This window comes from Salminus brasiliensis, chromosome 5 (assembly GCF_030463535.1).
Source record: "Salminus brasiliensis chromosome 5, fSalBra1.hap2, whole genome shotgun sequence".
NCBI classification, from domain to species: Eukaryota; Metazoa; Chordata; class Actinopteri; order Characiformes; family Bryconidae; genus Salminus; species Salminus brasiliensis.
The window spans coordinates 27,774,860-27,802,711 of NC_132882.1; the positions used below are offsets into that span (position 1 = coordinate 27,774,860).

General features: G+C 40.7%; 1 long non-coding RNA gene across 1 annotated transcript; it reads right to left on the reverse strand.

The window, feature by feature from the left end:
• Positions 1 to 348: 348 nt before the first annotated feature.
• Positions 349 to 27,852, reverse strand: LOC140555618 (uncharacterized). The gene is made up of 3 exons (XR_011979671.1): positions 27,779 to 27,852; positions 26,372 to 26,457; positions 349 to 565 (listed from the first exon to the last, which is right to left on the reverse strand). It is a non-coding gene; the product is annotated as an uncharacterized lncRNA (long non-coding RNA).

Consider the following 27,852-nt stretch of genomic DNA (forward strand, 5'->3'; position numbering starts at 1 on the left):
ACCTTGGATGTTTAGGGTACACAGGACAAATAACATGATAAAGGACAAAATAACATGATAAAGGACAAATAAGGACAAATGAGCTCTGAGTTCTGAGCTGCATCTAAGCTGTAAAAGATCCATCCATCCATCCATCCCTCCATCCATCAATAATCAATCAATAATCATATATCATATTTTTGGCATATATTTTATTTATACGTATATATATATATATATATATATATATATATATATATATATATATATATATATATTCTTTTTTTGCACATATATATATATATATATATATATATATATATATATATATATATATATATATATATATATATATCCTTCCTAATCAGAAATAATGCCTGCCATTCTAAACTCGTAAGGCCAATTTGACGCATGTAACATTGAGGCCATCAGCAAGCATTGTTTAAGAGGATCATGCCTCCAGAATTGTTCCAGCTGTCATCGTCTACTCCTTTACAGTCCCTCAAGATGCAGCAGCAGATGGGAATTTCATCTTTTTAAATCCACACACAAACACATCCCTTTGCGGCTGGTCTGGTGTTGTCTCCTGTCAGGGTGAGAACGGCTTATTATAAATGCTGCAAGAGCCCACAAGCAACAGCGATAAAGCCCCTCAAGCAAATGTAAACCTCAAAATGCATTATTGGGCACTGAGACGAAGCAAAGCATGTCTTTTGACTTTACTGCCAGTGCCTAAATCACCATTGACAACTTTGACTTACCTTATCCCACTTCTGCTAACTAGGAGGTAGCCCATTTGTGTCAGCACTATAGTCAAGTGTATTCAATATGTAAAGAAGGTGATCGAGCAAAAACAAAAATTCAAAGGTTCTACCTATTTGGGGCAAGAAAACACATGAACAGAAATGTACTTCACACTTCTGGGACCTTTTATTGCTCCTCTGATTGAACCAGTCAATGGTAAGTGCTGACCAATATGAATCCTGTCTGGAAAGTGTCTTCCCATTCTCATAAAGTCAGTCCATCTAACAATAAAAACCAGCCATGTGTTTCCTTTATCAAGTGGCAGGAAACACAGTAACACACAGAATCCTCCAAAGCTACATTCAATCATTTTACTGTGTCCAGCATGGGTACACATACACACCGTAACCACTCTGGCAAGGTACAGGAGCATTAGGCAAGACACTTACTCTACAAATTCTACTTGGTCTTTGTGTCTAAAGGGTGTAATGGTGTCCAAACTGAAATTATAACTTTACAAACACTTCAAGAATTCAGCCCGTAACAATTTTGCTGCTGTGAGAGTAGTTGAGTGTGTTCATTGTCTAATACGTTTGTAATTATCTTTCAGGAGTTAGCCTGCGTTAGCTCATTCATTTATTAACTGCAGCTGATCAGTATTACATATATTTCTCTGAAGCAGGTTCACCCAAAGCTGCACTTTACTGAACCCTCTTCATTTAGTGATACAGATGTATGGTGTATGCATAGATGTACAGGAGGAGCATTGAGAATTCTGCATTCAGAATCTATCATTCCTTTATTCCTGTATAACAATTCACAGCATTTTCGGAAAAACACTTCCAATGTGTCTTTTTAATTTAATAGTCTTTATATTATAGGTGTTTATACTCATTCAACTCATTTCAAGGCAGCTTTAAAGCAAACATAGTTTAGCATTGTTGTCCAAAAATAACAGCTTACAAAAATCATTTTGATGCCCCACTGGCTTGTAATAGGGAGGATGGCGCTTCTGTAATTGCCACTTTGGACCCAGAACACTGCACCAAAGCTACACTATGTAACGTTGGTGGAGCTGCACAAGACCTCTCACAGGAACTGTGTGTAAATTTAGTGTAAAATCCTGCAATATTACTCTACCACATCAGCCCACATGTATCTTTTACTTCAGCTTGTCAACAAAGCACACTGTTTTGTATTTATGGCAGCAGTATAAAAAGTGACTTACATACAGTCCTCTACTGCAACCCTGAAAACCCTGTTAAGGTCCTAAAAATGAAGTTATGGTCTCACATACAAGCACTTGCAGGTTGCAGGGTTCATTTAGCACTAAGCCACACTGAGAAATGCATTTTACACTGGAGTACACTGATTTGTATATGTAAACTAATGCATGCCAAAAATCACCAAATCTAATAAACGTAACTACTGGCCACAGGTTCCACAACCCTGGTCCTGGATTACTCCTGCCTTGCAGTTTTAGTGCATCCCCTGCTCTTACACAACCACATAACCTCATGAGCATCTCAGGGATGTGTGGTTAATGAGTTAATTAGTAAGGACAATGCTATAATGTGCAAGGTAGGAGGGAAGCCAGGACCAGACTTCCAGGGAATCACTGCAAAAGACAAAGGATAGGCAGCCATATGCCACCCAGCTAAAAGTGGCTGCAATGGGCTACAGCATGGACCACTCTTGACTGGAATAATAATCAAGTACTTCTTTATTTTCATCCCTGTCAGCAGTTGTATGAACCTCTTTGAAATGATTTAGCCTTTAGTGTCTTGTCAAAATGATCCATTACTGACAGTCATTTCATAACTGTTGAGCATGTCCCTGATGTTCATCCTCACTCTGTTTTTGATTAAGCCATGTCCATAGTTTGTGAGGAAAGCGCAATGCAAAAGTCATGCTTTTGGGTTAAGGATTCACTAAACCATTATTAAAAGGGAAGTCCCAACAAGAACAAGCCAAAGAACCCAAAAATGGTTTTACCTGGAGGTGTTTCCCTTTGAAACGCCAGCCATTAAAGATGGATGGAGGTGAATGTAGGTCATGCTGCTGTAGAGCACACAAGGCAGCTGATTCTCAGGTCTGATCTGGCCAACACAAGCGTGAAGAGCAGTGTTCAAAGAAACCAGCCGAGGGGACACTTGGTGTGAAAGATTTATGAGCTTTCATTTCCAGAGGAAGCTCTGTTTGATGACAGTATGTAGTCTCTATGGCTGCATGCTCATGTGTGAGAGGTGAGGTAGAAAAGAGGAAGAAATGTGGGGGGACAACATCCACTTCCATTGAAGTTAAGAAGTTTTCTCCCGTCTATAAAGTTGACAGTTTGATGATAGGAGGTTTTTGCGTGACAGATCTGAATGTTTTTTGCATTCCAATGAATATTTCATCTGATTTTACCTTGCATCGGTTAAGCGGCTCGCATGTGGGTACACGGCCGCGAATGTAGCGAGACTTTGCTATGTTATCATCTGCGCTAATATCTATATTCCGTTTTGTTGTGCCCTGTCTGCAAAAGCAGGGGTGATTTATTGGGAACAATAATTGGCACTTCAGTCAATGAAAGCTTTAGCACAGGGATGGCACTGAATACATGTGGATAATAAGAGCTTGAAGAAAAGTCCGCGCACAATCCGTCCTGATTAGCATGTGAATGATGTGCAGTGGGTGCTGGTGCGAACCTGTTAGCTGTGATATGTCGGCAGTCTCACCTCAATAGCAGGGCCCATTTGCAGTGAATGAAGCCCATCTGCTGCTGGAGCCTGTCTGGGAACCTTTGCTTTTGTGGAACTGCGTGTGTGCTCAGGCCGCGGATTTTGACTAATTGAATTCTTCCATACTCTCAATTAGAGTGAAGAGTAATTAAACAGATGTGGGAATGTGTGTGTGCACGTGTTGGGGAATGGAGTGGGATAAGTGTGCACAAGCTGCTGGAAAGGCTATAGCAAAATTTACTGACAAGGTTACCCCACCACTCCGCAGCACTTTTCCAGTGAACGAAAAGACATATTTCAGCTCTTGCTCTATTACTGGCTACAGAAATAAATGGCCAAAGCAGGGCTCCAAAGCGATCAGAAGAAAGATAGCGAAAACTGGAGACGAACAGTATACGGCTGTGACTAAAAATGAAACTGAAATTTAATCATCCTCAATGATTTCAGAACACGCACGTTAATCTAAGTCCTCTGGCAAGACCAGGCTTTCAGTCTGGACTCCTATAGTTTAAGTATGTAATATTGTCCATGTAGTTACTGAATAAGAAGCCATAGTATATAACAAACCTGGGAACTGAAAGGTTATTCATGTAATTTTTCATTTCCTGTGCAGCTCAAAACAACTACTTATGTGTTTCGAGGCCTATAAAGAAAATAAATGCTGTATTTTATTTGTTCTGTTGGCGTATTGAAGCTGCTTAAATGTGATGCAATTAGCTATTGGTATTGCATTGCGATTTAATTTCACACTTTGCACAGTAATGAATGGGGCTTTTGTGACGTTGAATGTTTAGTGGTTGCTCTAAAGAGAGGTTAATTAGATTCCGTATTCTATTTTATTACACAGCACTCAAAAAAAGGGCCGTTTTTGCTCCATACCCAGTCAGAGACCCACTACTTTAATCATAGGGGAATTCTCAATACAAATTGTGACAAGTTTGGACTGGTAGTACTGACCTGGCAAGTTCAGGAGGGCACTTTCGGTAATTTTGCAACTGAAACAGCAGCGTGGTGCGTAATGCATTCTGGCTTATCTGGGGCATTTGCACTGTACTTGGCTAGATGTGAACTTTTGGTTGAAACTGTACCTTCAGCTGCAACTGATGACATTTCACAGGTCCACAAGCGCAAACATTTAGACAAGAATATAACAGAGTAAGATTACAGGATTTTACACAGAAATATGACTTGTGAGCATTGTGCCTGCCCGCTTCACCAAAGTTACATTGTGCAGTTAGCAGAGCCTAGAGTAGCAATGATAGAGAAGCTATTCTTCTCTCTAATTTGAAGCTGCTGTTTAATAGTAAACATGCTACATAATGTTGCTTTAAATAGTCAAGTTAAACATGATAAAACATGAGTGCATTTTGCTTCAAAAATAGTTGTAACTGAGCTGGCAGCAAGCCATGGAGAAGAGGAGACTACAGTGCCACCACAATTTCGACGCAATTTCAGTGCTGATGCAGTCTACGTTCGATAATGAAGAAGAACACAATGGAGACAGCACAGAGAAAGAGATGGTGCAATATTTGAGAGACGAAATTAAAGTCCAGTCTGGCTCACTTGCATTTTGAGTGCTAAACAACGACTTTGGCCAGTTTAACGATCACCTGTATTTTTAAGATCTAGGAAGAAAACCGTAGTGCCCAGCTGAAGAACACACTAAACACCTCACAAATTGTGACTAAACACATTTTATTTTGCACTGCAACTATACTAAAAGTGAACTTATAGGTATGCTGTTAGGTTTACTGTTATTTACTGCTATCCCATGCATTTAGCTATACTCACTGTAAACTACACGTTCAACAGTTTTTACACTGCAAGGATACTGCTAATATTTCTTTAAGTGAACTTAAAGAATGCAACACTACTAGGTTCTCTTTAGGTATTTAGGGGTTTTCCTATATTTTAAATATTGGACTGTACACTTAAAGTGAACTATTATAAACACCAGGGCGCTACGCATATAAAAATCATAACACATACTCAGGATTAAAAACCTATTTGTTTTCTTTATAAATCAGCATTTTCAAACAAATATTGTATCCAATGCAAAGAAATAAAGTTGATAAGTTGAATGAAAATTGTGTCATGATGCCTATTTGAAATCGCTCCAAACCACAAGCCACATGTACTAAAAATGTATGTATAAGGCAAGAGAACCTTGTTATAAGTATAAGTTTAGGCTAAATTTACTTCAACTTTCCTGTATTCTTTCTTTCCTGTAGTCAGTATACACCAAAGATCCTTAGGTATAATCAGGTATCATCTCCATTAAGTAAATACACAGTACACTAAAAATATACTTACTTGATTACTTTAAAAGAAGTATACTAATATCATACATATCATCATTTAATAAACTTCCTTTTTGTTAGGGATCCCCAGCCTCAATCCTTATGTTATAATTCATGAACAGACTATGGGCTCGATTTTACACCCTGCGCAAGGCACGTCGCGATGCTCATAGGTATCTTACACCCAGTTTTTACGCCTTCCATCTGCGCCATTTATATAGCAACGGTCCTTGTGATTATATCTATGACGATGGGCGTGGTGGTCTCGAAATGAGGCGTGTTCAGGTACATTTCTGGCATATTGCTTTATTGACAATGGAACATACAGGTGCGCCACTGACTGAAAACAACCCAGGCAGGCGTCAGCAGTCAGACGTTCATTGATATCTTGGCAGTGAGTTGTCAACACAGGCGCGTGCCCAGCGCGCGTACGGCCCCGCTGTCAGGTAGCTGCGCCATTAAAATAGCCATCCGCCAAAGTCAGACCGCATCTGGCTCTTAAAGGGAATGACAAGTGACAATTTTTACACGTTATGCCCAAAACACACCCATGATTAATGAGACTTGTATATGTCTTTTGTGCGTTTCCCGACTTTCCCCGACTTTCCCCGACAAACTGACAAGCCCTAAATCCAGCAGGAGCAGGACTGGTTATATTTGTTTAGTGGGAACATGAGTGGGAACATAAGGATCTGCGCCACATTAACAAGCACAGGTCAGAGCTGTTTTGAAGGGAAACACTCCCAGTCTTATTCAGAATTCAGGCACGGTCTTATCTGACTGCCGGTACTGAGCCCAACTTTGCTATGGTTACATCTCTTCTTCCCACATGCTACACACACAGAGGCTCCAGATGTGTGTGTGTCATTCCCAGGTAACCCGTGGCCGTCACCCCACGTGTCACGAAGTCATTAGCTTTCCTATCATGCTCTCTGTGATGGGGTGGCATATGTCAGGATGTTCATAAGGAGCCAGCAAAATGACTGTCAAGAGGAGGAACGGCCCTGTCCAAACAGACTCCAATTAATTTCAGCCACTGCAAAGTGCTGAGCTCCGGAGCTCCTGTCTGTGCCATCTGGACTCGTCCCCTGACACCTCCACAGTGCAGAGGAATAAAGGAAGCAAAGCCAAGGGGTCATAAGGAGAGTGAGAGAGGGAGGGAAAGTACAGAGAATGTGGGAGAGGATGGGAAGGTAAGTGGATGGTTAGATGAATGGAGTATGCTTTTCTGCTAAGAGTGCATTGGCAAGCGGGTTCATGCTTTCTATAGGCTATATTCATAATAGCAAATGTTAAGGGGCAGATTTTTGTTATCCAACACTATGATGTGGTGGTTTTACTATTAAAGGTGGCAGTATTAAGGCATGGTGCAATTTGATCATTTCTTAGGTAAATATTTCCTCAGTGATAGCCCATAGTTATGAGTCAAGAATATTCAATAAGAATATTCAAAGATTTTCATCCCAAAATGCTTTACTTATTTTGTAAGTAACTTTGTGAGTAACTCAGATGTGCTGTGTGGCCAGAGCTCATTTGCTTGTGTAATTTTGGCCTGCATTCCCCTGTCTTACTGCTGGTGACCTCTGCTGGAGGGGCACAGACTGGCCTGTCAAGGCTGGTTAATTAACACAGTAGTGGAGACAATTAAATCAATATGTGAGTGACAGAAACCATTTTGCTCCATGATTGAATATCAAAGGGGACAGAATAAAGCCCAGGGAATGCTGTGTTTAATTGCATTGGCATAATTAATTTTCTCTTGTTTTTCTTTCTGTTCATCACTCTGAAAGAGCCAAGTCAAATCTAAACATTTTGAGGAGTTTGTAAAACATTTTGACATCGATATCTCATTGATGTTTCATTAACGCACATAATGGCGGTACAGTGACAGCAATGAAGGATGACAATAGCATGTCACATCTTTTCAGATCTTTGGAAACGAGAGGGGATTTTTTGTGCGCGTACACCCACTCTCCTTGGGACAGATGCACAACTCAATTAATGTGCTCATCTATTTTGTGCAGTGATATGAAGCCTTTTGAAAGACAGATGGAAATGCCTGTTGAATCTCAAACAAAAGAGGATAAGATGATCTAAACAACTGAAATAGTCCATTGACTGCTTAGCATCAGTATAAGAGAATGCCGATACTATGCCAGTACTGATTTTACTGCCAGGTCAAATGTGTTATTTGTGCTGTGCGGTTGAGTTCAGTTGAGTTGATTAAACAGGTTATGGAAAAATAAAGAATCAAAGGAAAATCAAAGAATGTGTTATTATACAGAACAGGATTTCATCTTTTGCGCATCACTGTGTACACTATATGGACAAATCTATTGGGACACCTGCTCGTGTATTCTTTCTACTGAAATCAAGAATATTTAAAAAACTGTATCCTGCTTTTGTTGGAGTAACTTTTGTCTCTACAGTCCATGGAAGGCTTTCTACTAGATTTTGAAGCACTACTGTGAGAACTGGATTGTAATCAGTGACAAGAGCGTTACTGAGGTCAGGATGTTGGATCACCACCCCACCTCCAACTCCCCAACTCATCCCAAAAGCATTGAGTAAAGCTCCATCATTCCAGAGAACACAGTTCCACTGCTCAATACTGGGGAGCTTTATACCCTACTGGCCCACACTTGGCATTAGGCAAGGTGCCAGTTACTTACAGGTACTAGACAAGCTGTGTGTGTGTGCCTTTGCATACTGGTAAAAAATTGACTCTACTGTAACAAGAAGAACAAGTCTTACAGGATAGTGTTGCTGTCCTCCAGAGATGTTCACAAGTCCACAAAATACAAGTCCAGGTCAAGTCACGAGTCTTTAGGCTAGAGACCAAGTAAAATCTCAAGTCAATTTAATAAAGACAAAGCATATATGGTAAGTATAGCATAAATATAAACAACTCATCCCAATAGTACTGGATGGAGCGCCATCATTCCAAAAAACACATTTGCACTGCTCCACAGCTCAATGCTGGGGAGCTTTATGCTCTAGCCCACGCCTGGAATTAGACATGGTGCCAATAGGTTCATGTTTATCTGCTCCAGAAAGTGCTATTCCTTTGCCAATACGTCTTTACAGGAAGCTATGTGTTTGATTTTGTGTCATCAATAGGTTGATGACTCTTCTGTTATAACCCATGATTGAACTCCCTGTAGCAGAAGGCTACCATATACGCTGGTCCAGATGAAGCCATGCTACACTGCTTTGTTTACACTTGACGCTTGTTCACCGTTATCCCTCTTGCGCTAGCCGGATGTTGTGGTTCGTCACAAGAAAGGAGCTGTGTCCTAAATCAATGAAATACAGTACCTATCGTTAACTTTTACACACTGTGTCTGGATAATGGAAATACGCTCATTGATTACAAGTCGGTTCGAGTCATTATGGACTCGGACTTGAGACGCTCACTCATGTCCCCATCTCTGCTGTCCTCTCTGGGTCCATCTAGTCAGCATGGTGTGTAATTAGCTAGCTTAAGAGATTGTAGTAGGGTCTAGTAGGTTTGGCTGTTAGCACCCAGCTAGCACCCCCTCGCTTAATTAGCTCTCTAGACAATTGTGGGCAGCTCTCTGTCCCTGGCTTTCTCTCCACAGTCATCATGCGGAGCTCTCTTTCCCCAAGGCTGGGGAGAGATATGATCCGGCTGTCTCTGCATGGTGCTTCACCTGTTGGGATAGCGTTACCTTGTAGCCTTGTTTCACAGGTAGTGAAACAGGTAGTTAGGTAGTTAACCTGTAAGTTATACGGGGGTGGGGGGAATGGTGGTTCTGCAGAGTTTAAGGGGTTAAGGCATTAGTATTAGGACATAGTTTCTAACACTGCATTACTGGGTCATGTTTTCCTGCCACCAAGGACCTTAACAGTGTATAGAGAAAGCGAGCAGCATCAGGAAGGCTCTCTTTTACTCCTCACACGGACTGTTTACACTTTGCCCATCTGGATGTTAGACTTCAGGGTCATGTCCTACAGACTCACGTACAGTTTCATCCTGCAGGCAGTTATACTGATGAACAGACTGCCTCACGCTCCTGCATATCCAAGGTACGGCCATATCCACCTTCTTTGGTGCAGAGCAATAGATCTATTGATATCCATTAAGACTCAGGCCTTCGGTTTAGGCCACAAATATAAATAAATAAACAAAAAAATTAAATAAAAAAAATAAAAAAACACACCTATGAGCTTGCTAATGTGTGCTAGTAAGTTAGCACTAAGCTAACAGCAATACAGGTTAAGCTGCCACTTGCATTCACAGTCAGTGATGCTTTCTCTGAAAAAAATGGTCTCATAGGTGTTTAATTTGACACATTAGGTTCAAGAATTTAACCCCTTGGTTTTCAACTAAAACTTAGGAAGAAATGATACTGTACATTTATTTATTTATTTATTTTTTAACAGCAAGAAAAAAGAAAACCATGGTGACTTTTAACATTAGCAAAATATTGAGCTAGCCACGTTAATAGTTAGCAAGGAATTCCACTATGTCAGACTACTCTCATTAATACCGATGTATAAGTATACAAAAGTAAGTATACAAAAAGTATACAATACTTTTTAGTGGTACTATACCATTCACAAAGATCATCAGTTTGACTTTTTTTGTGAACCAAAATGCTCTTTTTAAAGTTGAAATCCTTAACTGGTCCCTGAAAATGCTGCTTACATAAGTATTCACAGCATCCAGTACTTAGTACAACCACTGTGTGCTGCAAAAGTCAATGAGCTTTATCCACTGTTTGGGAGTGATTTTCATCCATTCTTCTTGGCTGGTTTGGTTCAGGCTGCATTTCTTAGGCAGTGCCAACAATGTAAACATGCCTATTGTAAAAGCATTGAATTTCTCACACTTGCCAACCTCTAGGAACAACATCATTGTGTCTAAAATTGTCTGTTTTCCTATTTTAAAAACATTTTTTCATTCCTGCTAATTTTTAAAGCAGCATTATGCAATGATTGGTTTAATTGATTTCTTGCTCCTGGGCTCCCCCTACAGTCAAAATGAGCCAGCCCTAAAGGAATAGCTTTACATGTGCATTATTGGAAAAGCTAAAAGATATAGGGCCAGCATCTGGTAGCTTGTGAACTGAGGCAGTAGAGTAATAATACATGATTTCACACAACAACTAAAATACTGCTTTCAAATTCGACTGTTTCAAAATTCATAACTGAAATATGCTGCTTGCATAAATAATCAACCCCTTAAGTCTAGTACTTGGTAAACCCACTGAACTGACGTTAAAAAGAGGTTAGCCTTGCCACACATACACATTCAGGGCATAGCTTGACCTTTGTCTTCATACCCAGCTCCTGTCAGGGCAAACAGAACCAGAGTGACTTCCCATCAAGCCTCTAATACATATTCATGACTGAAGCAGATTTATTTATCAGTCTGTGTAAACATGGCATCGTTCCAGATGGACTGCATACCAGTGTGTATGCGTGCCTGTGTGTTTATGCAAAGTGACTGTAGGGGTTGGGTGCGATGACTTGTTCCTACTGCTTCTGAAGGCAGACTTGACGAGTCTGAAGCCAGTGTGCTTCACCATTAGTCTGCTCTGAGGGGGAGAACAAGGCATGGCAGGGCAAGGTGACCTTTTCTGCTCTCATACACACTCACACACACACAAACACACACAAACTTCTTATGTCTGAAATGCTCATTATAAGAGCATTGTATTTCTCTCACTCTCTAGGAGCAACATTAACCCCAAAACACCAATGCCTTGCCACGTTTTGCCATATTGTCTGTCTAGAAAAAAGGGAAAATTATATGTTTATGTTTCTTAAAACACTTGTGTTTCTTGCTAATATTTAAAGCAGCATTATGCAAGAACTGGCATTTCTTGCTCCCGGGCTCCCTCTACAGTCAAAAGGTGTAATTTGTGCTAGTCCTTTAGCCATCACTAAAGGACTAACTTTGTAAATGTTGGATACACTAAGGGATACAGAACCGGCATCTAGTGGGACTGAGGCAGTGGAGTAATATTACAGGATTTTAGACAAATATGATTGGGGTTGGTTTATGGCATATGTAGCATTACATACAAGTTCTCACAAGTGATTTCCTGCAGTTTCTTCAGTAAGCTGTGTGCAGAGCATAGAGCAGCAAGGATAGATATGCTATTCTCTCTATTTCAAGTCAGTGGAGCATCACAATGATTCTGAAACGGATATTTTAAGGTAAAATGTTACACAATGTTGTGTTAACATAATGAAAAAAAAGCTGTCCTTTACCTTGCATGAACATGGACCACTTGTGTACCCTGCATGAACAAATGGTCAGTTCTGGGACACTGCAGGTTTGTTCCCCAGCGATGTCACAACCATCTGTGACCAGGAGTCGCTGGTGGATTTAGGTATGGGTTTTGACCAGGTCTTCCACAGAGAAGTAGAAGATGATGGAGATTCTCTGACTTTCCATTAATGTTACTTAACCATGTTCCACATGTCCTGTGTCTCCAGTACACTTGTCGAATACATAACAGAACTGGAGGTTAGGGTTCTCCTCCAAGCATGTTTAGCTGTCCAACCCTCCCAGCACCTGTAGCACTGTGTGTATAGGGTCTAGCTACTGGGTGGGAATTGGAAGTGACAAAAATGGGAAGAACATTTGGGAGTAAAAAAACCTTTGAACACACTGACATGACGTGGCATGACATGACATTGCTATGCCACGAAAGCCTACATATTTACATACATCTACATATATCTTCTGTCTACAGTAGTTTAGCTCCTCATTCAACTCATTCAAGTTGAAGTTCTAATATTTGAGCCCAAACCGCATGACATAAGTCAGCCAGCCAGAACAGAAGACATTTACATACATCAGTGTTAGGGGTACAGTAACTACAATGTCAATTTGAAATGATATTTGATGATGTCACGTCAAAATGAATTACGCAAATATCATAAGTAGACTTTATGGGAGAAAGTGAAATGCAAGACAAATATAGGATATGGGCCGTTAACAGCTACGAACAGTTTTCTCTTACACATACAGTGCCTTCACCAGAGAAAGACTGGACTGAGGGTGTGCTAGTTAGATATCAGGAACTCTGCATACAGCTGTATGAGAAACTGTGACAAAAAAAAACAAACAAAAAAAACATTACTGAATAATAAAAATGCATCTATAGTTTGATATAAGTTTTGCTTCCTGGCCACAACTCTAAACACTGTGTGTGGAGCAAATCAAAAACTGCCCATTCCTTAACAAACTCAAGCTAAAACTAAACTAAGACTTGAGAGAAACTTCACCTTTTAACAGGACAAGATTACTAAGTCAAGGTTCAGATCTCAATCCAATCAGGAATCTTTGGAAGTAATATAATCTAATCTAATCTGAATTCTTTTGCGAGGTACAGTGCATAACCTTTCAAGATAAAACACTTTTCCTATTTTGAGTGATGCCTCAGGTGTGGGGGTATGGCTAACAGAACACATGGACCTTCTAGGTAGGTATTGCAGCTTTCTCATTTTAAGAGAGGTAAGTAATTGTTTTGCCGATTCTGTTGCTAATAATCAAAGTATTTATTCTATTTAGTAAGATAAAAATACTGTATGTTTTAGCCATTTTAAAAAACACTGTAGTGAACAGCAGGGCATACTACTCTAACTATCTGCCATTATTATTATTATTACCACTCTTAATATCTCTACTATGCTTATATTAGTTATATTATAATAATTATTTTTGCACATCTGAGCAGTAGAACAGTCTTATGTGGGGGTTCTGTGACTTTTATTAATCATTTAGAAATAGTTCTGACCAGAGGAGGATGGGTCCCCCTTTGGGAGTCTTCCTTGTGGTTCCTTCCAAGTTTCTTCCTCCAGCTCTTGGGAGTTTTTCCTTGCCACTGTCGCCTTTGGCCGCTCACTGCTCACATTTTTTTTTTAGGTTTTTATTGATGATTTTCTTGATGATTTCCTCCTGCCCTCTTACTGATTCCTGTAAAGCTGCTTTTCGGCAACACCAGTTAGTAAAAAGCGCTATACAAAGTTTTATTTGGTTTGATTTACTACCTGTCTTTATTTCTACCTGTCTTTTTGATGCTCTGCTTCCTGAAATAGCTGTTAGAAGACTGTTACTCAGAATTGTGGAAGGGGGTTCAGATTTCGAGCTGTCATGGAGATGAGGTGGTGGAGGGCCAGACAGAACAGCAGGAAGTGGAAAGCTTAGTGGAGGACATATCAGCTTTCTAGGAGCCTAATCAGGAACAAAGTGGTGACAACCACCGTCCATTATGGATAATGTATTATGGATTATAGATTATAGATAAAGGATATTGGATTATGGATAAGAGCTATGGCTCTGTAGAAGCTTTTAAAGGTCTAAGGAACCTTCAATTGATGTAAAGGTACCAATTTAATGGTCTTGTCATGGCATGCTAGGCCAGACACAGAGGGACGGGAGTCAAAGCAAGCAGATTTATTAACACAATGAGACAAACAAAAGGGGACAAGTGAGACAAAAAAGCAGCAAAACATGAACAGTGATCAACAAAAACATGAACATGGCAAACAAGAGGGCGAACCAAAAACGAACCTGGGACTGGGGGTGTGAGCTGGGGGACCAGCTAATGAACAAAAACAGCTAGGCCGACCAAACGTGGAACCGCAGTTTGCTGCCGTGAGCGTGGGTCGCTTAGCTGAGACGTGGGTTGCCAGTAAATCCTGGCCATGAGCGAGCGAGCCTCGCTGATGACTTGATTGGCAGGGTGACCTGCTCCTGAACGTGAACTCTTCTTAAATACCCCCCAATCCCAGGTGGAACTAATGAACCAAATCAATCTGAATCGACACAATGAACCAAACATGAACACAAACAAGGAGAAAGTCACTATTTGGGCCTGTGGGCGGTGGCTCGGAAACGATGCGGGGGAGGGCGCGATACAGAGGGGCTGACAGGTCTTTCACTTTTGCGCATCTCTACTATAAACACGGTTCTTCATAGAACCAAAAGGGATTGTTCTATGGGATTTCTTGAAGAACCATTTAAAGCAGCTTTATTTTTAGTTTAGTTAGAGAAGCTAAATTTACACACATATGTAGACCTACACACACACATACGTACACACAAACATACAGTAGTACCTTGGTCTGGCAAACTATTGACCCTGTTAACTGATATAATTAATAATACATGCACTAAAAACTCAATTAATTTTCAGCCCTGCGGTGGAGAAGACTTCTTTGCAGGACAACGCTGGCCACAGCCTCTAATGAAGAATGAAGGACCCAGTTGTAGCCAATTCAATGAGTCGAGATGAGCAGACGATTTCCTCTACAGGCAGGTGTCCTGTCCCGCAGACTGTACTACAGAAAACGCCTGTCGCGTGTAGGTTTTGTGTGTCTCAAAGACCATGCCTGTCGTGCCATGCATGATCCACTGTGCTACCACTGTTTGGGAGTGTTTACATGCCCAAAAAAGTGGTGACGTCCTGTTCAGAAGAATAGAATGGAATAACCTGACTGAGTTACATTCTGGCAGCCATATTGCATTATTATTATTAGTCAGCCACAGCTCAACAGACAGATGGTGGGAGACGGTAGGAGGATGAATGTGCAAACAGAAAAAAAACAGACTGGGAGATGAAGGCAGGAATATAAAATGGAGTAGATAGCAGCGTAGTGGACCCCTTCCCGTTCAGAAGCGTCTCTGATTGTTCCACACCCGCTGTGCTTGCAGCGCTAAGGTAGCCTCCTGTCAACTCCCAACAAATGCTATTCCTTACACACAGACAGTTCCTCTAATGAGCCTTACACTGCCTGTCGCACTGACCTATCACAACATCAGCGCTTTGATGCACCAAAAAAAAACAACAACAACAACAACAACACGCTCTGCTGTAATTTTTCATTATCTGAACATAAAACAGTGCAGCGACGACTATGGCAGTAAAATGAACCCATCGTTCAAAAGCAGTCAGTCAAACTTATCGCAGCACTTTAACATATGCCCTCATAATAGTTCAATTAAAGAGGCAAAAAGAAAAAGTCCTAGACTCTATCTGGGAATATCTGCTGGAGCCCATTCTCTGTTCAACTGTAAATTCTTTTCAAGGTGAATCCATTCTAATCGGTCATTTGTAACAAGAGCAATTATTCCTCCACCATGCTGTTTTAATGGCTCACCAAGGCCTCGTAGAGGTATCAGTATGCGCACAGAGGCTCGGCTTCAGATTCCCACCCTGTGCTTTAGGTGCTAAAGCTCAGGTATTAAAAGCTGAGTGCAAAACAATTGCTCTGCTGAATCTGCTGGAAATCCTATAAACTGATTTCACTTTGTTAAAAGGGTTGTGTGAATGGTTTGACCTATGGGTGTAAATGTCTGACCTCAGAATGATTCAGTTAAGCTACGATCCTTAGAAACAACTCAATATACCATGAGGCACTGAATTGGACTAATTTCAGATATTTGGGTATGATATGCAATACAAAAATAAGCTGCTCGGACAGAAAATCAGTCACCTTGCAAGTTTAAGGTGGTAGTAACTTCAGGCTCCCACAGATGGCACTGCACGAGGATGATCAGGCTATGAATATCTGCAGGTTGTGCAACGGGATTCACAGATTGAGAGAAGGTGGTACACAGAAAATTCTGTTTTTTGGAATAAACTCCTTGCAAGTTCAAATCAACTCATTTTAAGTGTACATGTGTGACCATCGAATACACTCTATGGCAGAGTGAAAGTAATTCTCTTCTGGGAGTTGATCTTTTAACTCTGTTCAGGAGTTAAAACTGAACTCTTGTGGGAGTTAAAATATTTTTCTGGTTTAAAAATGAATGCAAAAAGTTTGACTTATTAAACTAATATTTCAAAACACTGGAACATTTTGGAGAATTCTCATTAGAATTGTAAATGAAAATGCAGCAACACAATGTTCATTCAAAAGACAGGACACCCACCAGTGGTCCCTACACTTCGGTTTGATTTGCTTTATGGTCGATGCAGGTCCTTCACAACTAATTTTAGAGAGAACCCTACCGGGGAACTGCATTTTACTTACAAGCCATCCTTGCTCAGTCCCTCAGTCCCTGCTACAATTATTGTGAGTATTTTTTTGCAGACTGGAATTTTTGCCACTGCTGGTAGACCTGTATGACCGTACACTTCCATGCACCTGCAAATTAAGCTACTGCCTTTACACTATGGCCTTCGGCAAACCCCAACGCAATTACTCCTTTTTGCCAACCATGAACATCTGCTTTGTGACCCATTTTCCACACATCCAGCGAGACCTTTACTGCACTGTACCACCTCTTCTCAATCTATGAATCCCGTCACACACCCCTCAGGTATTTATAGCCCATCATCCTGTTCAGGGAGCTTAAACTGAATATACAAATGAGTGACCTGGGGATATGTTCATCAGTTGTGGAAAACAAAAATAATAAAAGAAATCTCCCTTTTTTGTATTTGTTTGTTTGAAAAGCATGATAATTGTATTTAGGCCAAAAAGGGAATGCATAATTTATTGAATACTATTATAATTGATTAGAATTGATTATAATCAAATTAGGCAATGTACCCAACACTGACAATGTAGCTTATCCGCCTGCAAAGCTGAGCAGAGCCAGGCAATGGAACACACTGGCCGTTACAAGGTGCCAACTGTTCTTATTAGTCATGCTGAGATGCATCTTTTTATTTATACAGAGCTAGAGGTTTGAATTATAGTAGCCAATAAGCATCAGAGATAATCAGAGATCTTTACAGCACTTCTTTTTCTGACCCTTTAACCCTATTTTTAGCCAGCAGTTTGCATTGCTGTCTAATTTGGATCTTGGTTGTGTTACTGCTGTGGGCCATAGTTGTGTTACAGTTGTGGATCTGTGTTGCATTACAGCTGTGGGTCCCTTCTGTGTGGCAGTCATAGCTTTTAGTTGTGTTACTGCTATTAATCTCTGTTGTGTCACAGCCATGGATCTGTGTGGATTTGTGTTACAGTCATTGATCTCTGCTGTGTAACGGTCATGGATCTGAGTTGTGTTACAGATCGTGGTCTCGGATATGTCACAGTTGTAATCTCAATTGTGTTACAGCCGTGGTCTTGGATGTGTTATAGTCATAATCTCAATTGTGTTACAGGCATGGTCTCAGTTATGTTACAGTCAGAATCTCAATTGTGTTACAGCCGTGGTCTCGGATGTGTCACAGTTGTAATCTCAATTGTGTTACAGCCGTGGTCTTGGATGTGTTACAGTTGTAATCTCAATTGTGTTACAGCCGTGGTCTTGGATGTGTTACAGTTGTAATCTCAATTGTGTTACAGCCGTGGTCTTGGATGTGTTATAGTCATAATCTCAATTGTGTTATATGTGTGGGCTCAGATGTGTTACAGTTGTAATCTCAATTGTGTTACAGCCATGGTCTCGGATGTGTTTCAGTTGTAATCTCAATAGTGTTACAGCCGTGGTCTTGAATGTGTTACAGTCGTAATCTCAATTGTGTTACAGCCATGGTCTCGGATGTGTTACAGTTGTAATCTCAATTGTGTTACAGCTGTGGGTCCCTGTTGTGTTACAGGTTAAGATCTCAGTTGTGTGGCATCTATGGGCCCCTATTGTGTTATGTATATGTAAATGTAATTTTGCACCATAGTTAAATTGTTCCTGCTTTCCCATTTTGCTCAATTTCACAAAATGATCCAAAGACAGTTCCTTTAAGAGGATTACAATTAACGTTTAGAGCAGTAAAAGCGCATAAATGTGAATAATTCAAAGCCAGATGAAAATGACCACTCTGACAATATTTGCATCTGCAAAATATGAGTCTACAAAAAAGCAGCAGAAGAGGCAGAGGAGGATGTTTTATGTAACCATGATATCCAGGGCACTGTGACAAAAATTCGGGTCTTAAGCCCCATAAGCCCAGCCCTAGCACCAGGCTTGGTGGCCAGCATATTCCTGTAGGCAGATCTAAGGGCTAATAATCAAATCACTGAATTATAGTAGAGCAAGACTAGGCCATTAAAAAATGAGTAAAATCAATCAATTAAATTAAATCAATTTCAAATGACTGGTGACTAATGCAGCTGTTTGAGGTCAGGTGTAATGCGATCCCTCATTTTTGTGCATGTCAGGATTCTCGTGCTCTATTCTGCTATCTCTGCAAGATGGAATTAGCTCGTTGGTAAGCCAGAAAAAGACATATCCATGAGTTTCTGACCATAAGTTGAAAGAATATTGTGGACCTTGGACATATTTCTAACGTGACAGAGGGCCATTTTGTAGACATTATTTAAGTGGATCTTTCAGCTAAAGTTGCTGTCAAAAGTGACACTAGGTTTCTGGCAGAGCTATTTTTTTAACCTCAACAGGCAGAAATGTGCATAAGTGCATCAGCTCTAAGCTTGTCAATTCCAATAACAAAGATTCCTGTTTTATGCTTATTTAGCTGCAGGTGATTATGACATATCCGAATGCTGATGTATCTTTGATGGTCTGAGGGTAGGGATATATACAACTGTGTTTCATCAGAGTACTGGTGGAAGGAAATATTGAATTTATTGATTTTGAGAGAACACAGAGATTGAATACTGCTGGTCTCAAGATGGAACCCTGGGGCACTCCACAGAACAAAGTCTGAAGCTTGGATGAAGAATAACATTGATGGCCACTCAAGTAAGACTGGAACCAATTTAGGACAGGGCCAGAGAGACCAACCCAATCTTGTAAACAGCTAAGCAATAAAATGTGGTTGACTATCACAATCCACGCTAAGACCTAATACAGATCTCACCAACATCTTGAATAACCATTTTTAAACCACTGAGATAAAAGTGCTGTTTTTGTTCTATGATAAGCCCAGAAACCTGAAAAGACTGAAATGTCCCATTTAAAGTGTTGTAATTGAGATAATCACTTAATCACAGCTAAATAGATACCACCATATCAGTGCCCTAAATAATAAGCATATTATTTATTGTGGTTAAGATTTTATTCCAAGCAATTTTGGGGAATTGCTGTTGGTCCATTCATTAGGAATTTGAAAACAATGTAAAAGAACAATGTCCAGATTCATATTATGAGATTTTTCTCAAGGTTTTTACATGACCACCGCAGTTAAATACAGTACATTCTTAGAGTTGATACCTCTACAATGAAAAACACCCTTGCTTTTTCACTCTTAGAACTTAATAGTAACTAATTTCCCCATTTCTCCCCCATGTAGTTTATTTATTACGCAGCTGAAAAACATGAGTGTTGGAGAATGTAAAGAGCTGAGGGGTTCGAAATGATGGAGCATAAAGCAATGAAATTTAAATGTCAAACAAAGGTTAGGGAGATTGCTCCAGTTCACAAATGTGAAATTGATAGATCTGTGTCAGTCCCCTGTGGTCAAGTAAAGTCGCGCAGCACAGCGCTGACCCAGAGCTAATTCTAGCCCCACTTCTTTCAACCTCCATTTTGTGAGGCGCCCATCTCTCCTGTGCTGTGAGTGTGCCACGGGCTTTGCGGGAGCTGCACTGAGGCATTGAACTGCAGTAGATCCTGTTACAATCATTTTCATCTGACCACACATTCGGCCTGTGCCGCAGGCTAGAGAAGACTCTGCGTATCAAATGCACAGCCACGAGCTCACGCCTGGCAAAGGCCCACGCACAGCAAACATGGCCATCATTAACGATGCTCCATTATAGGGCACAACCTCTGGCACACTGGCTCCTCAATCTGCATTACATTGCCATAAATCCACTCAAACACAGCGCCTGCTCACCTTCCCCATTTATCTTGCCAGATGGATCATAACTGACAGGCCTTGGTCTTCGGAGTCGGAGTTATATGGAAGTGAGAGGCATTGGGGCTGATTAGAACTGCTGGGGCCTGTTGCACTGCTCAGATAATTCCCTTTTTCTGCATCAGTGACACCACTGAGCCACGTGCCTCTCTCCTTAGAATTGGACTCATACAGAGTCAAATACAACCCCATTCTAGACTGAAATAATAAGCAATAGTTCAGTATGTATAATGTGCTGAATAGAATGAACATACTACTGAAATAAAAAGGAGGGGGAGATAAATAGAGCATCATCAATTTCTAATAATTAGATTTATATTTTTTGGATTTATATAAAATAGACTAATGGGTTGTATGTAACTTTACTTGGCTGGAAAATTGAACTCCACTCATTGCAAAGCCTGATTCACCAAAACTTAGGTTAATTCATGATTTGGGCCCAACGTATTCCTGCAGAATCATGCGGGAACACGTTAATTATGTTAATTGACTTTAATTATTACTTAACGCTACCTTTTGTGTTTATTGCTAGGTCATACATTGACCATGCTGCTTGCTGAACTGGGCCCATGTTAGTTCAGGTCCAGATGTGATAGTGTAACAACTCAAGAGAGCAGGAATATTCGTCAGACCTTCCATTAGGCCCCTGTCACTGTACCCACCTATTTGTTGGTTTGTTAGGTTGCCAGATATTCAATACCAGAATCAGTATTCACTCAGCAGACCAATCGTTTTCAATTTCCATGCTCTGAAATCAAGGTGTCAAATCCTTTTGAGTCCCTCGAACACAACTCACCCCAAACATTTCCACCCGCAATTTTTTTAAAAACCCCAGTTTGGCAGAACAATTGTGAAGCTGACAATCCCATTGGGCCGAGAACCAGTGAGTGAAATACAGCATGATGAAAACAGGGTGTCTAAAGAAGTGGGCTGTTTCAGGGGCGAACGACTCAATGCCCCCCGTAGTTGGCGCCAAAGGGCTTTCATCGTCCCAAGCTGAGGCTTCGTCTATCCTGGAACCTGCTGCTACATGTTACTCAGCTCTACCTGTGCCAGTGGCCAGCTACACACATCCCTCGTGTGTCCTTGGCAGCACTTATTCTATACTCCTCCCGTCAATTGATAATATCTTGTCCATCCTCGTCCGTTTACTTCTGTGTATCGTGTATTTAAATCCTAGCTCTGCTTTCCTAGCTACTTTCGTCTTTACATTTACCCTGTTACAGGTTTACAGTAGTATTTGGCTCATTTCTGTTTATTTTATGATTAGTATCAGTGTATGTTACTCTGCTCTCAGTAACAGCAACACAGTTGGAGATAGTTATTCTCTATTTAATAAGTAGATTTAAAGAATTAAGCTGCATTCCATTTTACAGTGTCCCTAAGCAGCACCCTCATATTCCCCATACATGAGGGAGACAAGAACTGGATCTGATTAAACTCATTGGGAGCGCTCTGCAACGTCATCATTGAGCACAATGCAATACACTGTTCAGTAGACATGAAAAGACTGATGGTACACTTTTCTGTAATTTCCTGCAAGGGATTAGTCGTTGCTCACAGAATAAAGTTCTAGCCTGAATGTATTTACTACCTAAGGTTTAAAACCACCTTTAAAAACGGCTGAATATCCTGTATAGTCCAGTTTGCACAGAGCTAGTAGGGTGATAGGTTGTGCACCTTTGGTGAACATGAACTAATGGTTGCTTAGTGTACAGAGCTGCAGCATTAACTGAGTCGTTAGTTAGCATTAGTTGCATTATGTAGCCAGAATTTACCGTTCCATGATCATATTTATTCTAATGCTGGGATATGCAGTTTTACCTATGTATGCCCAAAGCTAAGCATCTTCTGGATGGGTGTAATGTAATGTAATGTGTTGTAATACATTCAAACCCCCACAGAAATGTCCCAGCATTTCCTGTAGAACCTTCCCAGAGACATAGGACCCTATCAATGCCCTTGATTTCACAAGAAATGTCGGATGAGCAAGTTTCTACAAACATTTGGACATACAGTATACATTTTTCATGAGATTTACTTAATCTCACACACATTTCAGTGTAAAGACGTGTAGGCTTTAGCAGCCATCTAGTGCACAGCATATTGGAAAGTCCTTTAAGCCTGCTGGAAAAGCATCCCAGGTGGCTATTCATGAAGCTGCTTGAGAGAATGCCAAGAGTGTATAAAGTTCAGTGTTATTCTAAAATGGACTGGTACTGCAGATTCATGATGTAAGCAGCATACAGAAGAAAACAATGCATGATATGAGCATAATATTGTGAATATTTGCAAGACAAAACTATTTTAAATGAGTCATTTTAATATTAGATAATAATTTCAATGATCAATGCATATTTTAAATACTATATCCAAGATACTATATTGAGATACTATATACAATACACTGTATATTGTGACTAATTGTAATGATCACATTAGTTTCTTTACCTGACTTTGGTGGTCACCAAATAAATGGTTATTACACAGGTAAGTCACGTAGCAATCAAACTCTAGCAAGCCGTTACTATTAGAGCTAAGCTTTCAGTTCGGCCATGGACATCAATGGGCAAGCACATGTCAGCACATTTTGTCCATTTTAGATTATAGATATGAATTTGAAGCTTGTAGTGGACAAAAATTTTTTGTGCACGTTGAAGTTTTCAGTTCAGCTCTGAAAGTCCTAACCAATGAGAGAGCTTATTTAGCTTTACTTTTCTAGATAATACAGACAAAAAAATCCTTATTGGACAATTTCCACTGGCTATTACAAGATATGAAACCTTTTGTCCACAAACTAAACTGAACAGTGACAATGTGTTTTTTTAGTTCTCAGAAATCAATAAGCCTATTCTGAAAGACCTTGACGCAGGCTGTCCGACCTTCTGATCGACTCTTTGCTGGACCCTGGTCTCACAACAATATCAAATGCCTTAAATGTTGTACAACTGGCTTAAATGCTGCTGCTAGAGTATTCAAATTAAACCTAGCATCTTGCACCAGCAGCTCCTGATAATGCTGCACATACTTTCACACTTCACCTCAACACGGAAGCCATTAAAGATTAAGCACATAAGTAGCAAAACACGTCCTCGGGGTCCGAGTGACATAACCAGCAGAACACATCCTCAGGGCCTTTGTTCGACATCCTTTCAGTGTGTGGAGCATGGCATCTTTAGCTCTGTAGCAAGCAGGTGGTACTTCTGCATCCTATAGGGAACCAGCTGCACGAACGAGTGGAGCCAATTGATCACCTCCAAATTGGCATCAGCCAGAGCCGCATGGAGCCAGGGAATAAATCCCAATTAGACCTTGATGCAGCCCGTCCGACCTTCTGATCGACTCTTTATTGGACTCTGGCCTCATAACAATATCAATCTATTGCAAAATTATGAGGATTAATATCGGGAGGAGGTCGTAAATGTAAATTTGGTGCCGCCTGCAATTAGGGGAACCCTGATTCAGATGTCGAGCTGCTTGCAGAGTCAATATCGGTTTGGAAGCAGGCGCTGAGACACTGCCAGGTGCCAAAGCTGTAAGCTCATTTACCCTCACTGCAGCCTGTCCTGTTCGAACAGGTCGTATAAATTGTGCAGCCGACGCTATTAAAAAGCATATATGCTACTTCTGAAGCTCAATAATAAGGATTAACAAAAGCCTGGAGTAGGATCAAAGCATCTCTTGATGTGTTGTTGTCCAGACTAGACTGAGTGAACAGGCGCTGGGTGTAGTTTGCTATTCATGAGAAATGCATTCAGAATCTCTGATGCAGTTCTTTAAGCCTCTTATAAAACTTCAAAGCATATTCATCACTAATGTGAAATGAGGATCCTTTCACGACATGGCGTCACAACAGCTAAATAAAAGCGCTTCACTCTGTTAGTCAGATGCTGTCCTGCTTCTGGACCTACTAATGTAGGCTAAAGCGCATGTGTCACGAGCAGAAAGAACCTGCGAAACGCACTCAACCAGTTCTATTCTCCCGTTTCCTCACCTACGTTCTACGCCAATTGACCTTTCTCACTCGCTGCCGGGACTCCATGAAAGATCAAGCCCTGACATTAAAAGGTCATCTCATTTGTCCACTCTGAGTTTGATTGGGCTTTGACAAGACTCGTCTCCAGCTCGGACATATGTCAAACACTCTATATGTCAGCAGCCCGTCTCTTCTCAACTTCTCAAAGCCATTTCAGCCCGCAATTTGGATTTAGCATTTGGAGCCGCTCAGCCTGAAAGGCATCTACAGAAGGAAATGAGTGAAAAGAGAGAGAGAGAGAGAGAGAGAGAGAGAGAAAGAGAGAGAGAGAGAGAGAGAAAAGTAAGATATACGTTGAAGTCCCTCCCTGAGTGAATATTCTAAATACAGCCACAATATTGTAGCTAAGTCAAACAGATTAGAGGGTCGGAGGACGGTCTGAGGCCTGCTGAGTGGAGAGGGGGAAAAAATCTGAACTCTATTGTGGGGTGGAAAGCAGAGGTGGAATGACTTTGAGCTGCTGAGGCACCACATCTAAGAGCGAGTGGCTTTGCCCGGATCCGCTCGCTTTCTTAAAAGCTATTTCCAGATTTGCGGCCCCCACTGAGAGTGATTTTCTGCCAGCCCACAGACCTAAAGTCACCCGCTCCCTCACGGGAGTGTGTCTTTCCTCTGGAGGAAGATTGTACGTGTGTGTGTGTGTGAGAGAGAGAGCGAGAGAGGGAGGGAGCAAGAGAGTTTGTCTTTGTTCATCGAGCTGAGTGCTCATGCTATACAACTAGAACTTCAATTACATTTTAATGGACTTGAGCCACGGAGAGAGAGAGAGAGAGAGAGAGAGAGAGAGAGAGCAAGTGAGAGAGCGCGAGTGACTTATGCTGAATCATGAAGTGAGGTGCCAACATGAAACAGATGAGTTATATACCTGAATGGTTATACTAGCAATAAACTACTTCAATATTAACAGAAGTAAATGGCCGCTGAACATGCGGCGGGTTATGCAAGGTGACACAGTGGGAAGTGTGTAGTGTTATGAGTTGTTAGGCGGCACAGCAGACATTTCGGGCGTTTTATGCCTCATACTTAATGTGCTCTCCATAAGCATGACAGTGTAAAACTATATCCCTTTCAGCCATAAAAAGCACTGACACCGGAGTGGCTTGTTTTTTCTTTTTTTTTTCTCTCCCTCCCAGCATTCGTGAGAGCACTTGCTTCAGCTCTACATAAACACAGGACCGCCAGCATATCCTCCACATTGCGAGAGACATTGAAGCTGAAAGGCTGTGAAGGCTTCCATCTTGCAAAGTTGATGAACAAGCAAATGTGGCACGGCACTCTGCGCTTTGGAGCTAGCAGAATTGAGACACGTCTCAAAGACAGACAAAAAAGGAACACTGTAAAAAAATGGGAGAAAAACACACAATACTGTTTAGGGTGGTGTGTGTCCGCTTGGCATGCTGTGCGATTCATTCTCAGCTAGTCTCCAGCTTATTACGGTTGCGCTATAATGGAGAAAAACGAGAAACGTGCGGCCAGATTTACAAGATAATGGATGAGTAGCACTTTTTCACTGCGCTGCTTGATGATTAAATCAGGGCCCCCGATAAATATTTACATTCATCTGAAATGTGATTAGGCCCCGCCAAGCTGGCTGCTGTCTGGGGATGGGACGCCTCCGAATTCCTGATGAGCCCAGTCAGTGGCATTTTTCTAAACTCGGCAATAATAATAAAAACAAAAAGCCCTGATCTAAACCCCAATCTTGCTCTAATAAACCCAGGCTCTGATAGAGATGATGCATTCAGAGGTCAGCCTATGAGCTTGTGATTTTTAGCAATCTGGGCAGTCAGGTTTTGAACGGAAAAAAGGGATGAGCGCAGAGGAACGACAACTTACTCACTGTTCCTCAGGCACTGGCTCACGGGGAGTGGGGAAGCGAACCCTAAATGAAATCAAGTTCATTGTAGATTGGTCACGAGGGCCTGAGAACAACAACAACAACAACAAAAAGTTAGAAGTTACTTTTAATCTTGTCCAGCTTTCACTTACACCATAATTCAGGCAGTCAGGGCAGTGTGGAAACACCAGCTGAAGAGAAAACAGTCACTTTACAGTGCAGCAGCTGCACTGCAATGACAGCACAGCACTTCAGTGCTTTGGTTGTTTGGAGCAGAGCATAAGACTGAGTGGTTGTGTCTCCATGAAGAGGAGCTTTAGAGTGGCCCAGCTGTTGGACAACTGCAAAAAGAATAGATATACTATAAAATAATAGATATGCCTATTAAGAGACCTAGACAGCTGCCTCAAAAGGTGTGCCACTTGCAAGTATTTCCTCTTTAAGGACTGTGGCAAGCCGGTTGTGACATAAGTTAGTAGCTTTCAGCTTTATTATTTCATAGAAATAGACTTATTTGAACAGTTTTTCATTCTCATCATAGAGATTGTAGCGGTTTGTATGCTTTGAATAAATGGATACCAAACCTCATCTTAGCATTTTTGTGTAATGTTACTTACAGTTACATGTTTCGTTTAAACCATGTATAGTTTGGAAACTGCACTGTGTAAGAAGAACTACACCTCAACCTAAACCTAAACTTAAAATACTACACCTAAACCTAATTCTAACTTTAACCTAACATAAGTTAAATGTAACCTACACCTAACCATAAACTTAACCTAACATACCTTTAACCTAACCTATACCTTAACCTAAACCTCAACTTAATCTACTACACCTAAACGTAATTCTATCATTAACCTAACCTAAACTTAATCTACTACACCTAAACCTAATTCTTATCTTAAACAACCCTAAACTTATTCAACTACACCTAAACCTATTTCTAACCTTAAACCTAAAACTGAACTTAATCTACTACACCCAAACCTATTTCTAACCTTAAACCTAAAACTGAACTTAATCTAATACACCTAAACCTAATTCTAACTTTAATATAAACCTAAACCTACTCCACTACACTTAAACTTAACCTAACCTACACCCTCAACCTAAACTTATTTAACTACACCTAAACCAAATTCTAACCTTAACCTAACCTAGACGTACCTACTATGCCTCAACCTAAACATAAACTTAACCTACCACACCTAAACCTTACCTACTACACCTTAACCTAAACTTAATCTACTACAAAATAACCTATAAATAAAATATTTTTTAACCTAAACATAGGCTTAACTTAACATTAACCTTGCCCTAACCATAACCATAACCATAACCTAAACTTAACCTAAACCTTACCCTTAGCTGAACAAGACCATAGTAGAATGGGAAAGTCTTACCGTTTCTGCAGGAGTTTTCCTCCATTAATCCCCTTTTTTGAAGCTCCATAATGGAGAAAAGCAGAATGCTGTGA